Below are 13,208 nucleotides of genomic sequence, written 5' to 3' on the forward strand. Positions count from 1 at the left end.
GTCAATCTCCATAATGAACAGTAGTGCAAAAATACAACAAATCATTAAAAATATCATACACCATGTGATAATTAATTGTGGTGTCAACTTGAATAAGAAACGTCCTGCAGATTACTTTAGCACAGTTCTGGGTATGTGTGGATGACTGACTTACTAAAGAGGGAAGACTCACCCTGAATGTGGGTGACACCAACCAATAGGCCTGTAGCCGGGATGGAATAAAAAGGGAAAGAAGGAAGTTTCCTCCCTTTAGCTTGTTCAGAGGAGCTCCAGTCTTCACCATCACCTTTGGACATCCATCTCCAGGCTTCTAGCACCCTTCAGCCTTCCACCACTCTTCAGCCTTCCAATGCAGACCCTTCAGCTTTTTGATATGGACTCATACCAGCTTTGCAGTGAGCTCCAGCCCTTCAACTTTTAACTGGATTCTCCGGCTCTTCAATATGCAGAATCCAATGTGTAAATCCTTTAAATATCATATATATTTTATATTAAATCTGCTCCTTTAGCGAACCTAACTGATATACACCATGACCAAGTTGGCTTCATCCCCAGAATGCAAGAATGGTTCAACATACACAAATCAGTAAATGTAATGTAAAACATAAACCATATAAACAAAAGCAATGACAAAAATCACATGGTCATCTCAATACTTGCAGAAAAAGCCTTTGAGAAAATCCAACATCCATTCATGGTAAGAACCCTGGAGAAAATAGGTATAGAAGGACCTTATCTAAATCTTTTTTTTTTTTTTTTTTGGTACCTGGGATCAAATTCCAGACCTTGCACTTGCAAGGCAGGCAGCAGCACCACTGAGCTAAATCCCTGGTCCTAGACATTATCTAAATCTTATAAAAGTCATTATGACCAACCTACTGCCAACATCATACTAAATGGGGAGAAACTAAAAGCTGTTCTCCTAAAATCATAAACAAGACAAAGGTATCCACTCCTACCAATCCTGTTCAATATAGTACTTGAAAATTTACCCAGAGCTACAAGTAATAGAAAAAAAATAAAAGGGCTATGTATAGGAAAGAAAGAAGTCTTGTCCTGAGTTGGTGGGGAGGGCTGAATTGTTCTGCAGAAGAAAATGCCATCTGTGCCGTAAATGTTCTCATCCCTAGGTTAGAAAACCAACAGGGGTTTTGCTGTACATTGCTCATAATGGTTTTTAACATCTCTCAAGTTGGGTTCATTTCCTTGGTTTTTAAGACAGTGCTTTGCCATTGTCATTTTGGCTCATGATGGCTTAAGTGCATTTGAAAGTTAAAATTTCCGGGCCAGGGATTTAGCTCAGTGGTTCTGGCAACCGGAGGCTATTATACAGCATTGCAGAGGACAAAAAGGAGACTAGAGGCTGTAGTTTTTGCTCAAGAAAATTTGGCCAAAGGGGTAGAGAGGCTGGCAAAGAGCTGCTCTTACTCTACAAAATGCTGAGTTTAAAACAAAAATCTGCTCATTTCAAATACACAATAAATAAAGGTCCTTCTTACATTGCAGGTGAATGCAGACTCAACTGTTTAATAAAATAAATTTCCAGTGAGCATTTATGTTTGTTTGCTCACGCCAGCTATCTGGCTAGAAAATGAATTTCACAGATGGTCCCTGGTTATATGGGGAAGAAAATCAGGTAGCTTCCACCCAGATACTGAAAGGCTACAATTTAACCAGTGTGACAAATGCTTGCAGTTCATTTAAAAGATACACATAGACTCAGCAATTCAATTTCTAAATGGACAGTAAACTGGCTATTTTTCAAGTAACTGGGAGGGGAGAGAGGGAAACCAGAGTGTAAGGGATACAAAACCAATTAGGAAATTTTAACTTTCTTTTTTTTTTTGGTACTGGGGATGGAACTCGGAACCTTGCGCTTTCAAGGCAGACACTGGAACCACTGAGCTAAATCCCCAGCCCTAAGAGGTCTTTGGGATCAAGAAGCTTTCTGGATCCAGAGCAGGGACCCAGGAAGTAACTTGGGAAGGGCAGTGTGGGTGTCGATTCGGTTGCCTTTGTTTGTATTTGCTTTCCAGCCATCTGATGGACACTGCAAACATCTTTACAACATACAAAGGTATCTGTTATCGACCAGAAAGGGTAGGAGAACTCTTTTCCCATCCCTCCTCCCTGTGGGAACTCAAAAACAAAAAACAAACAAACAAACAAAACAAAATAAAATAACAAACAAAATGATTCCCGCCCCGCCCTCTAAGCCAGTAAAGCAATGACAACAGCACCTTCACACTGTTTTATTTATTTTTTATACTTTTAGTTTTTGGTACCAGGGATCGAACTCAGGTCCTTGTGCTTGTGCAGCAGGCAGCCGAAACCACTGAGCTAAATCCCTGGCCCACCTTTGCACTGTTTTAATTCCAACACTATCAGAAGTTAAAAGCAGTAAAACAGACAAGAGTACTAACAAGAACAAAGATACTGTCTAAAATGTAAATGAAATGTTTTGGTTCAAATTTTTGTTTTTGTCTGCTGAAAGAGGACAGTTTATTATCAATTCACAATTAAAGCAGCATGCAATTTATTAGTATTTTTAAAAACTTTTTATGTTTTCAATTCTTGGCAACAGCAACAAATCACAATATTATCGAGGAATGTAAATGCAGACTTTTGTTTAAAGTTGTGCACAAATGACTGTTTCCCTTCTAATCATGGATATGTCCAATAAATAGATTGTAGAACCACTGTACTGTATAAGTGAAGTTTATACATGCAGTTCATAAAATTATTTTTTCTTATCTGAATAAAATTTACCTTGTTTTATATATATATATGCAAATAGATAATTTTTGTCTTAATATAATCTATGCAACATAGAGCCACTACTTCCTCTCTTAATGGTCAGTGTACATGCATAGGAAGTGTCTATCTTTATGAATCACCAGCCAATTCTCTTTTTGCTATCCATGGTGAGGGCCCACAAGGTAGGACTGGGTAGTTTGGCACTTCGAGTTCCAGTGCCTCTTGTCTATGCCTCTGGCCCCCTCCTTGGTGTAGCCCATGGGGTTACACTTGATCTCGTAGAAGTATTGCTTCAGTTGGCCTTTGGACACGGCAACCTTCTCCAGGACAGTGACCGTCCGGCTGGACATGTCTACTGCAGTCCTTTTATCGGGGGCAGTGACCCACTCTCTGATGCTGTCGCACACGCTCAGCTCCCCAGGGCGGGCCGGGTCGGATTGGCGCCAGACCCACAGGGACATGTTGGCAGTATCCAGGTAATGTTTGTATTCCTGGAGCAGAAAGAGGAGGGGTGGCTCCAAAGGCACCTGGCTGCTCAGCATCACTCGAGACATGTACAAGTCTGCGTCCTTCGCGTTTTCTTTATGGGGCCTGACTTTCTGGTCCTCCTACAGCACCTCCTCGATCACGTGCTCAAAAGTCAGCAAGGGATGATGAGACTCCGATATCAGGCCCCACGCGCCCACCTGGGGCCCGGTCACGCTGTCCAGAGCCACGAGGGTCCCAACTCCGGGGTAGGCCAAGCTGCTTGAGACTCAGACGCTGGCTTCTTTCAGGGAGGCGGCCTTCATGCAACCGAAGTACGAAATAACCATAGTAAGGAGAAGGATAGTCCTCACTCTTCTCACCTGGTGGAACTTTCAGCCTCGACTTGTCAGAGTAAACATCAAGGCAGCTGCCGGGGAGGACTTCGGCCCCAAACTCCGAGACTCTTGAGTACTTTTTCACCTTCCCTTTAGTTAAAAAAAAGGAAAAAAGTGGGGAAAGAGGGGTCCTGGAGCCCGGTCTGCGCTCCTCCTGGGCTGCCACGGCAAAAGTTAGATTATTGTTAGTGAAAATTGCATGGGGGAGGTGATACCCGCACCGTGCCCTCTAGCGCCGCGCACGGCGGAGGCAGCAGTCCCTTTGATTTTTAATCTGTGAGTTTTCAAAAGTTAAATATGTTTCTTGGGTTTTGTTTCTTCATCCATTTGGCTAATCTGTCTTTTGATTTGAGAATTGAAACTATGTACATTGAGAGTTACTACTGAGAGGTTTTGACTTATTCCTGTCATCGCATTATTTTTCTGTTGCTGATTTTAATTTTTTCATTTTGTTTAGCTGTTCATCCTACGAGGTGTATTCATTCATTTTGTCCTAATGGCATTGTTGGCTTCATTGTCTCCTTCTGGGATAACACTGTGAATTTTTTAATAATGCTGGTTTTAGTACAGATAGAATATTGGGGCTGAGGAACCACTCCCCTCCCAAACTTGAGCCTGGGTGGCTCCTTAGGGCCAGTTACTCCTTAATCTCTCCCCTCCACTCAGTTGAGCTCAGGTGGCACCCTAGAACAATTCCTATGTAACCCCAGACCATGGGGCCCCTTTCTTTTTTTCTTTTTTGCCATTTTGGGCCCTTTTTCCTCTCTCAGCACCATTTGCTCTTTGTGGTCTTCAATAAATGTAGCTGCTTTCTTTCACCACTGGGTGTATGCTTTGCAATTCTTTGCCATACACAAGAGCTGGAAATCTATCTTTCAGATCCACCACACAGTTACATTTGGTGAGCCAGCCAGGAGACTTCACCAGACATCAGCAGACCTCAGCAGAATTTGGCAACCAGGCAACACAGCCAGGAATGAGGATAACTCTCTTTTTTCTTTCATCTCCTTTTGTACAAGTGCCCTTTAGTACACACTTATTGGAGTGCATGGGATAGATTCCCAGGATGAATGCCTGATTCAGTTGCCATTTGGAGATGACTACATTGTGGAGAGAAAGGCTTCAGCCTTTTATGGAGTAGGAGAGCCCCTGTGGGTTAGATGAAGTTATATTTTACTGATGGCCCTCACAGATTGTGGATCTGCTCTTAGCCACCAGGGCCATTACAGAGACATAGCTGAGCTGAAAGAAGCCACCCAGAGAGCTGGAATTGGGATGTTCTGGATGGACAGAGTCCTCAAAGTTGCTTCTTTGAAGTTCCTCAGAGGACCAGGGAATGTGGGCTTGGTCCACCTAATGTTATTGCTTTTCTTTGTGGAGTGCAGTTGACATGTTCTGCACCACGTAAACTTGAGTAGCCACTTGCTTAGTGTCGAGAGTTTGAAGAGGTCTGTGAGTTATAATCTTACACTGATTGAGTGCTGTTTATGGGTTACTTTCATTCCTACTCTCCCTTTAGGAAATTCTGGTTCCATTCTTGTCCCCCTACCACACCCCAGGCTTTTGTCTATCAGAGAATTCAAATTATTTTGCTTTTTAGTGCTGAGCAACATGGGGAAAAGAGTTAGAAAGCACAATGCTTCTTCATGCAGGAAAAAGAAATTTGTGCATTTTAAGATTTTGTGCTCTGAGGTTACTTCTCTAATGCCAGATCTTTCTTCCTATTTTACTCAGATTTGCTATTGTCTTAACTGTGGGTTCAAGTTTGTATCTTTGTGTGGAAATGTGTGTGACCTGTGCTTGCTGACTGAATTTTCACTATACTTGACTTTTACTTTGAGATTTTGTCACCAGACACATGCGCTTTGTTCATCTAGAGAGATGAGGGATTGTTTATTTGTTTGTTTTTAGAGATATTTTCTTCTTAGACTGTCAGATAGTGGGATATCATCTGTGGAGCCTGTTTCTTAGCCAAGGCTTGCAGCCACATCTACGGAAAATTGTTGGGATTTTATTGAGTAAAGCACTTGACATCCCTAGACAGGATGCTAGGTGGCTTTATAATGAGCTAAATGGCATCAAGCCAGTAACGCCTTTCAGTTCTGGGCTCTTTGACTAAAAGATGAGTTGTGTTTATAGGGGAAAATCCAGTAGGTTCAAAGTAAATAGCACTGGTGCTCACTTAATCCTCAAAGTTCTACTAGAGAATGCCTGCTGTAAGAGCTGGACAGGATATCACAGAGGCAGCCCTGTAATATCCCCACTAATAAGCCAGAGTAATACAAGGACAGGCCTGAGAGGATCACACAACCTAATTTTCACCCCTCCTATCTACAGATGCATCACAGGAAATGCTAAATTTATTCCTTCTGATTCCCTGCTGAAATGGCTCCTCACCCACTGAGAATAGTTCCTACCATCCTAAGTCCTCCAGCAAAATCATCTTATGCTCTTGGGTAATAAAAAATGGCCCATGGATCCTCATGGGGGAAATGAGATATGGCCACCCCTTGGCAGCCTAAAATATAACACCACATTTCAATTGTTTCTTTATTGTGAGAAAATGGAAAAGTTTTTGGATGTGCCCTATGTTTAAGCCTTTATGGTGCTCTACCAGATCTTTGTCCTAGAACTAATTCTCTCTCAGGAGCTAATGTCCCTGAGGACTCCCTTTTGTTAGCTCCTGCTCCCCATAGGCTACCTCCTCACAGCGTGTTCAGTATTATCCTCAGGAGTTAAAGGCCATCCCCTGAGCTCACCTCATATCAGGTCTGGATCTGCCTACCATCAGAAACCAGATTCAAGGAACTCAACCTCTAGGCCAGCCACCGCCTTACCCATTCAAGAAGTGGTGCGTACCAATGGTCCTGTTTGGGTACAGGTCCCCTTTTCAGTTGTGGATGTTCGGCAATGGAAGAGAAGAATTATAGATTCTCTGAGGATACTGAAAGATTTATCAAAAATTTCCATACCCTAACAATGGCTTTTGATCTGACCTGGAGAGATGTCCAATTTATCCTGGTTTCTTGTTGTACAGCAGTAGATAGGAATACGATAATAAGAGCTGCCAAGTCAGCCAATGATGAAGCCTTCACAGCTTTACCCTCTGATAATGTGGGAAACAATAACTGCTATCTTTTTTATTAAACAGGAGTGACTCCATCTTGTGCTCCAGCCCATCCTAGATAGCCCTTCCTGAACACACTAAGTTACAGAAAATGCCCACTCAGTTCCAATCCTGGGAACACAGCTACAAACCAAAGACAGCTTATCACAGGCCAAGGATTTTCTGTTGTCCACATTCCCCTCTGTTCTGTTCTCCCTTCCCCTCAGCATCCCCTCAGATTCCCCTTGTGCCATCTGAGTTAGCCAATTTGGATAGATTGTGAATGTCCAAACCAGCCAATGGGAAAGAGGTCAGCTGCTTTTCCTGTGTTAGGGATAAAAGTGGCAACCCTCCTTTGTTCTACATACCTGGTACCTCCTTGATGGGGCATGCTCATGCCCTTTTGCAAAAGTAAAAAGGCCTGGAGATTTAGCTCAGTTGCCACACCTGCCTTGCAAGCTCAAGGTCAATCCCTGGTGCCAGGGAAAAAAAAGTAGAAGCCTTGCCAAGATATCTTGATGTCTGGATACTATATTATCTGCACTGACAAATTGAGTCTGGGGCTCATTTCCAACAGCAATCATCCAACTGCTGCATTTTTGGAGTCCCAAAAATGGGCCAGGTAGTGTTATAACACAGTGGGTGGAGAAGCTAATCAAAAGCTATACATCAAGGCTATTTCAGCAAGGATGCAATAAGGAATGCCCAAACCTGTAAACTATGATAAACTTAGTCTATTAGTCAAAGGTCTGATGAAAATCCAGTTGCTTTTCAGCTCTAGCTTGAAGAGGCACTCCATAAATTCATTGATTTAGACCTGGAGTATAAAGAAGGTCAGATTATCCTAAAACAGTATTTTATTAGTCATCTTCAGACATTAGGCCAAAACTCCAACAAGGCCCACAAGCAGGAATAAGTCAGTTGGCTTATGTGGCTTATTTGGTCTTTAATAACCAAGATGAAGTGGAAGACAAACAAGAATTGAATAAGGAAAGGAGGCAGGCTAAAGCCATACTTGCCTTAGCAGACAAGGCTCAAGCCCACAGCACTAGGGGAAACTGAGATAATTCCAAGAGTGATGGAGGCAAGTAAGTCAGAGTGCTTCAAGTCCAAGTGACCAGGGCACTGGACAAAGCAATGGTGTCTAATAGCACCGTACCCATGCTAGGCCTGTCAGAGCATGAGAGAAGAGCCTTGACACTGGAAGAGGGACTGCCTTCATTCCCAAAGATGGATGAGGTCATCCATTGCCATAGTAGCCAGGGAGATAGCGAACAATGGTACCTGAGGTGGCCTGTGTGGCACCCACATAAGCACATTCTCATCACCTTTCAGGAGCCTAGGATGATGCTAGAAGTAGCAGAAAATCAAATTATATTTCTCTGTATACTGAGATGAGTTATTCAAGTATAGTTTCTTATTGGGGTGAACTTTCATCCCATTCTAAAGTTGTAGGAAGTTAACTGGACAGTTTTCTTAGCCCCACTCTAAACTGCCATTTAGAAGATTCCTTTTTCTAGGCTGCCTTTATGGTGATACCAGAGTTCTCCACACCAATAATTGGAAGAGATACACTCTTCCTACTCAGGGCCACTTTCACATTCAAACCTCTGACATCCTGTGTCCTAATTGTTAGAGACACAGCCAGCCTGATGCTATGGGGCCCAGTGTCTCTGCTGGGAGTCAATTCCCAAGCACAGTATGATGGGCACCCAGGGGAGGGCTATCAAAGCCACTCCAGTAGTCATTCAGTTAAAAGATCCTAATCTGTATTCTCACAGAAGACAATACTTAAGAAAGAAATTAGGTAGGAGCTAAAGCACATTATTGATAAATTTTTGGTTACAAGTTTTTGGCACCATGCCAGTTCCCATGCAGTGCACCTATTTTTACCAATAGTGAAGCCATCAAGAGAATTTCACCTTGTATAAGATCTCAGAGACATCCATGAGGCAGTGGTACCTATTCACCACTTAGTAGCAGATCCATACTCCCTTTTAGCACAAATCTCAGGAGACACTAAATGGTTTTTTGTCCTTGATCTCAAAGATGCCTTCTTTTCTATACTATAGGTCCTAACTCCTAATACTTGTTTGTCTTCAAATAGGATCATCATACAGGACTTCATCAGCAGTATGCCTGGACTGTCTTGCCTCAGGACTTGTTTTCATGGGCCTTAGTTCAAGACCCAAGAGGCTTAAGGTTTAAAAAGGGAGGCCCATAGGTACACAGATGAGCTCCCATTTGTAGTCCCGTGAGGGAGTTATCTGATAGAAACACCATTAAGAGTCTCAATTTTCTAGGAAAATGGAGTTATAAAGTGTCCCAATACAAGGCCTAGATTTCTCAAGATGACTTATCTGAGGTACATCTTATCTCCAGAACAAAGACAACTGTCCTTAAGGAGAATGGAGGTCTTTCACTGTCTGGGTCTTCCAGAATCCTAATGGCAACTGAGGGCTTTCTTGGGAATGGGAGGCTTCTGCCGCATATGGACACCTCATTTTAAAATAATAGCCAAATACCTTTATGAAGCAACCTGATTAAAAACAACCTTTGAAATGTACTGCACCCATTCAAGAGACCGTCAAGGTCTTAAAACAGGCACTGATGCACGCCCCAGCATTAGGAATCCCAGGCCATGTTAATCCTTTTTCTCTCTTCATGGCTGAAAAACAGGGAGTAGTTGAGGGAGTATTAACTCAGCATCTGGGCCAGGAAAACTGACCAGATGCCTAGTTTTCCAAGTGTCTAGATGGAATGACACAGGGCTGGGATAACTGCCTGTGAGCAATAGCAGCCATGACACTCTTAGTCCTTGGGATGAATATCCTTAGATCTAACCCTACACCAAGTTAAGGCTTTGTTAGGTCTCAAGGGACATTTGTGGATGACTGTAGAAAGGCTTACTAAATATCAGCCCATTCTTATTGAAAATTCGGGTATCTCTCTTCAGTCTTGCACTGTGTTAAACCCAGCCACCCTTTCCAGCTAACCAACAGATAAAACATGAGTGTGAACATACCATCACTCAAAAGTATGCCAGCTGAGAGACCAGCCATTATTAGAGACGGCTAGCACGTGGTTTACTGATGGCAGCAATTTCATAATAGATGGTAATTGCAGGACAGGTTATGTCATAGTCAGCCCTATCCAGGTCACTGAAGCAAGAGGACTCCCCTCTGGGACTTCTGCCCAAAAGGCAGAATTTACTGCCCTCACTTGGGCTCTCCAACCTGCCCCCAGGAAAAAGCATATATTTCAACTTCAAATACACCTTTCTGATCTTACATGCACATGTGGCCATCTGGAAAGAAGAAGTACTTTTTAAGTAGACACCAGTCTCCCACAAAACATGGATCAGAGGGGCCAGGGATTTAGCTCAGTGCTTTCACCACCTGCCTCTCAAGTGCAAGGACCCAAGTTTGATCCCCGTACAAAAAACAAAAAAACATGGATCAGAGATCCTCAACCTGCTTGAAAGTAAAGCTCCCAAGTGAAATGGCAGTTATCCACTACTGGAGACATCAAGCCTCCCTGGATCTTGTCTCCTATTATAACTTTAAGGCAGATTCTATTGCTAAACAGGCTGCTCTCTAATATAATTCTGACCAATCAAAAGGTTTGTCCAAGCTACCCTTCCAGGATCATGGTGTAGAGCCAGGTACTCTCCAGAAAAACAAGTGATTCATAATGCAGGTGAAGTTCAAAAAGACCAATGGTGGTATGTGGGCCCTCAGTTGTTCTTGCCACAGTGAGTGCATTGGAAAGTCATTAATTCCCCACATGATAACTTCCACTTAAGGTGAGATGCCACCACCATTATGGTTTATAGGCATTTTATAGGGGCCAGAATCCATAGTGTTGTAACCCAGGTCTGTAAGACATGTCCTGCCTGTACCTCTATTCCCACAGACTCATCCTCCCTCTTTGACCCAGTACAAAGACGTGGGTCCTCCCCTGGAGAAGACTGGCAGATAGACTTCACCCACATGCCTACATGTGAAGGATATACCTACCACCTGTTGTGCATTGACACTTTTTCTAGGTAGTTAGAGGCCTTCCTCACCGGATCAGAACTGGCATTGGAGGTGGTAAAAGTCCTCCTTAAGAAGTAAGTGATCGCTAAGTTCAAAGCCAGCCTGGGCTTTGAGTGAGACCTGTCTCAGTGAGACCCTGTCTAATCCCCCCACAAAGAAGTAATCTCCAAGTTTGGACTGCCTAGGTCTATCCAGAGTGATACCATACCCTTTTTCACCTCCCAAAACACAGAGGTAGTCACCAAAGCTCTGGTAATTAAATACCATCCCAACACTGTGTGGAGGTCCCAATCATCAGGGAAAGTTGAGCAATCAAACTCTCAAGTGAACCCTAGCCAAGCTGTGTTAGAAAACCCACCACAGTAAGTGGCTACATCTTTCAACTGCCTTTGTGAGGCTTCAAGCAGCCCCTAAATCTAAACTTCATCTTAGCTCATTTGAGATGCTTTATGGAAGGCCTTTTTTGACATCTGACTTCCTTACCAACAACTTAATCTTCCCAGTTCCTTAAATATATGACTCTTCTGGGAACTTTTAACAGACCTGCCAGGAATATGGACATAAGATTCTTTCCTTCCCAGGGACTAACAATAATTGTCAGCCCAACATCCACCCTGATGACCAGGTTTTAACCAAGACCTGGAAAGAGGGCAGATCCAGGACCAACTCACACCCAGATGGAAAGGCTATTACACAACGCTTCTAATCACTACTTCTGCCATTGAGGAACAGGGAGTAGATAGATGGATTCACCTCTGCAGGTTAAAACCTAAGCTGCCTGAGACACCAGAAAATGAACTTCATAATCTTCACAATCCTTTGAACAAGTAGGTGATGGACCAAGCCCAAAATTGAACCCTGCCTCTGCATTTATGGCTCATTAAGAAACCCTTGGAGGAAGAATTCAACTCTCTTTAACTCATAGATCAGACGGGATAAGAGTTGCTTGGCCCCTGTATACATAGGGCCAGTGCTCCTACTCAGCAGGAAATAACCATAGAAAATGGACCTTCTTCCTTCAGTACCCCTCAAAGATTTTCAGGGACAAGGTCACTCATGGAGGAGTAGTACAAATAGAACACTGGGACTGAAGTGACCACTTTTCTCCACATGCTTGTGTCTGGGTGGTACTTTAGAGCCATTCCTCCTTAATCTCTCCCCTCCACCCACTTGAGCTTGGATGGCACCCTAGGATGATTCCTATATAAGCCCAGACCAAAGCACATGTGGTCCCCTTCTTTTTCTTTGCCATTTTTGGAGTCCTCCTTCCTCTCTTAGCACCATTTACTGTTCGTGATCTTCAATAAATGTAGCTGCTTTTTTTTTTTTTTTCAACAATGAGTGTATGCTTTGCAATTCTTTGCTTGCTGTACCCAAGTGTTTGGAATCTATCTGTCAAATCAACAACATGGTTTCATTTGGTGGTCATGAATTTCTTGAAGTGCTCCTTGTCATGTAAATACCTTATTTCTCTGTCAATTTTTGCAGGATGCATAAGTTAAGTTTGGAATTTCTTATCTTTAGGGTTTGAAACATTTTGCTCCAAGTGCTCTTGGCCTTTAAGGTTTGTGCAGAGAAGCCTGCTATTATATGTGATTTGTTGTCTTTCTCTGGTAGTTTATAAGATTTTTCACCTGTGATAGAATTCCGGCATGGAGAGATTCTTTTGCTCATAGCTATTTGGGGTTCTATGGGCTTCATTTATTTGTTTGTTTATTTTTCTTTCTATATTTGGGGAGTTTTATGCCATTATTTCTGTGAACAGATTTTTTTTATACCATTTGTGTTGCCATCTGATTTTTTCACTTATTCCAGTTATTCTTAGATTAGTCTTCTTTGCATCATCTACCAGATATTGGATCTATTTTTCATGTTCTCTTGTAGTTTTTAAAGTGTCTTTGAGTAGTTGGTCTTTGAAAGCATTGTCTTCTAGTTCTGAAATTCTGTCCTCACATTGGCTGTTTCTGCTCCCTGTACTTTCAACATGATTTTTAATCTCCTAGATTTCTAATTGAAACCTTTTCATGGACTATAATCCTTTGGTAAGCCAGTCATCCATGTTTTGTGTCATCTTGTTTAGCCCATCTAGGTTTTTATTAGAGGCTTCTGAGAGCTCTTGCATTTTTTTTTTTGGTTATTACTTCAATTATCTGTTTAATTATATCTTCTCTGATCCTTCTGAGTATCTCTTAGATCTGTTTTCTAACCTCCTCTGTTATTGTTATTTTTTCAACTAATTTGTGTGTGTGTGTGTGTGTGTGTGTGTAACTTATGCTATTCTGCCCCTTGGTACCCCCTGGATTTGCTTCAGGGGATGCGAGAGTTTTGCAGAGGTTGTCTTCTCAAATTTCTGTTGTTTTGGTTGTTTGTTTTGTGCTGAGGTTTGTGGATGCTTATAGTCTAAAGATATTGTTGCTGGGGCTGGGGATGTAGCTCAGTGGT

General features: G+C 42.5%; 1 pseudogene; it reads right to left on the minus strand.

The window, feature by feature from the left end:
- Nucleotides 1-2,809: 2,809 nt before the first annotated feature.
- Nucleotides 2,810-10,720, minus strand: LOC101704478 (neurotrophic factor BDNF precursor form-like; annotated as a pseudogene).
- Between the last annotated feature and the right edge of the window lie 2,488 nt (nucleotides 10,721-13,208).

Source organism: Heterocephalus glaber, unplaced genomic scaffold, assembly GCF_053883595.1.
Source record: "Heterocephalus glaber isolate CG9 unplaced genomic scaffold, H.glaber_assembly_v1.0 deba00001707, whole genome shotgun sequence".
NCBI classification, from domain to species: Eukaryota; Metazoa; Chordata; class Mammalia; order Rodentia; family Bathyergidae; genus Heterocephalus; species Heterocephalus glaber.